This window comes from Pteropus alecto, unplaced genomic scaffold (genome assembly GCF_000325575.1).
Source record: "Pteropus alecto unplaced genomic scaffold, ASM32557v1 scaffold205, whole genome shotgun sequence".
Lineage (NCBI taxonomy): Eukaryota > Metazoa > Chordata > Mammalia > Chiroptera > Pteropodidae > Pteropus > Pteropus alecto.
In genome coordinates, this window is record NW_006436672.1 from 1,047,205 (window position 1) to 1,051,785 (window position 4,581).

The window sequence follows — 4,581 nt, forward strand, 5'->3', positions numbered from 1 at the left end:
GCAGGAGGATCGTGAAGGGTAAAACCCGGGTGTTCGTCTGCGGCCAGAGCACGCGTCTGGACAGAGTGACCTTGAGTCTTTTCGTCTTCGCTTGGACTTTTGCGTGAGCCCAGATTTTCACGGCTTCCTCGGACTCAAGTCGCCCGCTCAGACCCAGCTCGTGAGATCCGCCCCATGGGGCCCGGGCCGAGTTGGTCGACATGGCCTTTTCCAGTAGAGAAATAACAACCTGGAAAATGTGCTCCTCTGTGCCATATTTTCTTTTCCACATTTCCAACATTTGAATTATTTATTAAAGAAAGGAGACATTCTCGCCCTTGTTTTCCTAGGACGGTATGTTCCTCAAAAACACAAGACAGTGCAAAAGCCAAGAGACTGAGGCCCAAGCCAAGACACCCACAGTGTACCCCAGATAGGAGCCTGAGGTTCTCTGTTTCACCCAAGTGCCAAATGTCACAATCATCTATATATACACAGAGTGCATGCGAAAGAAATTCTCTACTTGAACTAACTGAAACGCAGTGGCTTTGATTAATGAATATGAAATTTGCTGGGTAATTAATTATGTAAATGCAGTTAATGCATATATGTAGCGTAAATTCAAAACATTCAAAAGGGCGCCCACCCTGTCTGAAGGTCGACTCAGTTCCCGTCATCGGAGGCACGTCAATGTGACCAGTTCTTTCCTTCCTTCCTGCCTTCCTTCCCTCCTTCCTTCTTTCCCTCCTTCCCTCCCTCCCCTCATTCTCTCTCTCTCCCTCTGTTCCTTTCTTTCTTCCTTTTCCTAAGTGTTATTAACCCAGTCTTTTCAGTTATCCTGAAGTAATTGGGATTAAGATCATCGTAAGTCCCCCGTCTAAGGATAACCTTTGCGACTGGGCTATTGAGCAGAGTACCTCAAGGCATTTCACTTCCGTTAACATTTATTAAGCACCTGCTCTCTTCCAGACTTTGTGACAACAGCCAATTCACGTAGAAAATCAAGTCACACAGCTTTTCATTAACTTTTAGAGAACGAACTGATAGTCAAAAATTCCAGTCGGAAGCTGGAAAAATTGGGAAAATCAACAGTAGCCAAGAAAACCCTAAAAAAGAAGAGCAATGAGGTAGATACACCACGTCAAAACACAACAGGAAACCTCTGTAATCAAAACAGGTCGACATTGACACAAGAATAGGTAGACTAATGGCGCAGAGTCGAAGATCCAGAATAAGACCCATTTCCATGTAGAAACTTACTATACGAAAAGGTGGCATCTCAAATCGGCGGAGGAAGGAACTTTTCTGCAAGAGGTCTTAGGATAAGTAGATAGCCATTGGGAAAAAAACAAAATTACATAGATTCCTCACAACCAAAACCAGGTTAAATTCCAAGCAGATAAGAGATTTAAATGTAAAAACTAAAACTATAAACAATGTTAGAAGACAATATTGGCAAATTATTCCCTAACCTCGGAGAGGATGAAACTTTCTGAACTATGACTCAGATTGAGAAACAATAAGGGGAAAAAATCGATCAATTTGGTTTTATAGAAATAAAAACAATTTTTGTATGGAAAAAAAATCAAAGAACCCCCTAACTGCCAACCCCCGCCCCCCCCAAAAAAAACACCATGAGTAAGATAAAAAGACAAATGACAAACTAGTAGGGAAAATATTTGCAACTTACATCAAAGAGAAATTGGTTAGTAGCCCTTACGTATAAAAAAAACTTCTAAAAATAGAGAAAAATCCCAATGATTCTATAGAAAAATGGATTAGAAATAAAAGCAATTGACAGAAAAAAAAATGCAAATCTCTCTTAACAATATGAAAAGATTCTCAACTTCATTTATAATAAGGTAAATAAAAATTAAAACCACACCAGATATCATTTTTTCATCTAAGATGCCAAAATCCAAAAGGTTGGCAACACGTTCTGCTGGCAAAGCTGTGGGTAAACAGGCATCCTTACATGGTGCTCGTCGGAATGAGAAATGGTACAATCCCTGTGAAGGTGACTTTAGCATTATCTACACGTGCATCGACCCTACGGCCCAGCAATTTCACTTCTAGGAATCTCCAAAACACCCTGGCAAAAATAAGAAAAGGCATATGCACAAGGCTACTCATTGTAGTGCTATATATGAGAGCAATATATGACCGGAGACATTACAAAGGTCCATCAACAGGGAACTGGTTGAACAAACTGTGGGACATCCACATAACTGACTACTTACTGCACAGCTGTAAAAAAGAATGAGGGTGATTTCCCAGGTATGTTGAGTAAACAAAGGTAGAGAAAAGAATAGTAGGCTGTCATTTATCAATTCATCATTTATGTTATTCACTTGTATTAAGAAAACAGAACAAACCATACATTTAAAAAAATGACTACTTTTAGAGGAGGAAAAGTGCTGTGGAGAGGGTAGAGATGAAAACTGGCCTCACTGAGTATATTCTGTAGATTCGACTTTGGAACCATGAAAATATTTTACATAATTATAAAACTGAATTATAAAAGACAAAAATTGAAAAGCAATCTCTAAAAGTTGAAAATAAAATAAAACAAATAAACCTAACTATGTATTAAGCTCAGGGCGTAAGCAAAGAGAGAGGAACTCCCAAATCACTTTTAAATGTGGTAACCTGACTGTGTGTGCCTGGTGAGTAGACATTCGAAGGACAAAAAGAACTGCAAAAAAAGGAATCTTACACTGTTTTCAGTAGTCCTCCTGTTGGTGCTTGTGCTCGTGTTCTTATTCTGAGACTAAAGTGTGATGTGGGATTGAGCAAATGAGGAATTATTTTAATATCATTGAGAAATGAGATTTTTGGCATGAAAATAGATACAGTTATAAGATCAAGAAATTTAAAATCTTATAGTCCTGATTTTGAATTAGGAGTATGAACTCAGATAGATGATTGATTGATAGATAGATAGATAGATAATAGAGAGATAGATAGATGATAGATAGATAGATAGATAGATAGATAATAGATAGATAGATAGATTTTTAAAGCTCTGCTCACTCAAAAGGCCAGCACCCTAACCAGTAGCAATGGGCACACGTAGCACCCAGGTTGTGCTTCTGCTAAGATCTACTTTCCAAGGCTTTTGGCAAGGTGGTTGCTTCCACTTTCAGAAGGAAGTAAACAAGGTGTGCCTGGGGCAACTTGTCATAACTGAAAGTAAAGAAGCTGTCAAAGACGAGAAGGGACATGTCGAAGGAACTCAGGAGCCAACTTGCAAAAGCTCCCACAGGGCAAATATTTTAACATCAATAAAGATAACAACTAAAAGGGATTGAAACACATCAAATCTGTTTGAATCCATGAGTTCAAAATGGTGCTGGAAAAATCAGTGGTCACCTTTGGAGAATACTAGGAAATAACTCATTATTTTAAAATTGGCAAATGAAGAACGTAGCGTTTATCCTGCCGTCTCTATATGAACCATACCTGAGGCAACAAAAGAGTCGATGAGAAGTCATTTCTCTTCGGAGAACTATTAATGACGATGACTGACAGGAGTCAGGAAGTCACTGAGAAGAAAGCCTCAGCTTCTGATGCCGCCATCTAGGGACACAGGTTGGAATAGAAGGGGCAGGGGCCACTTTGCAAAACCCGATGGATTAATGGATCTAGGCCATGATCCTCAAAAGCTGCAAACATCACAAAAAGAGAAAAAGCCCAGCTGATGGGAGAACACTGCCTCATCCGTGAAGTGCCAAGAAAATCAAACTCGAATCAGATCGAGACTCAACTACCACTCACAGGAAGTACAGGGGCCAGAGGAACATATTGACTTTCTGGGGACACAGTCAGCGAAGTGTCAAGAGTAAGGAACTCTACAGGACAAATGACCCTGTCTCTTCAACAAAACATTTCAAGGAAATAAAAAAAAGAGAGATGAGAAGGAAACTCTACATTAAAAAAGACTTTAGAGACTAACAACCAGTCACATGATATGGACCTAATTTGCATATTTTAATATGTTTACGATAAGAAAATCTGAACACTAGGATATGGACTAGATAACTCGGTGATAATAAAAATTATTATTGTTAATCCTTTTTTAGGTGTAGTAATATCGAGGTGTTTAAAAATATCCTTATCTTTTAGACACAAAAAATAAATTTGACCTTTAAAATTTCCCAGGTGGACAGCTAACTTTAACTTTTTAAAAACTATGTATATTCAGGGATCTTTATTTCAGTTCGCCTCAAGTTTATTATCATTATAATGGTTTTTTTTTTTTAAAGCCAAATAAAGCACGAGTTATCCAGGAATTGATCCTGAAAGGGAGATTTCAGCACATTCTTAAAATTTCCTTTTCACAAAAGACTTGAAAATGTCAGTGCTAAAAAGAGGTAGCTAAGCACAGAGACCTAACTTAGATTATTAGAACTCTTCCCTCTGTTCCTTCTTCTTTCCCCGTCTGTGTCCTTTTCTCAGGGGAAGCACTGTTTTTTTTTAATTTACAAATTCCCATTGATAAGATTGTGATGATTGTATCAGAGTTTTGAGGGATGCATAGAATAATAATGACTTTACCTGTTCCTTGGGTTGAATTTTAACTTAAAATTAAGGTTTACACAT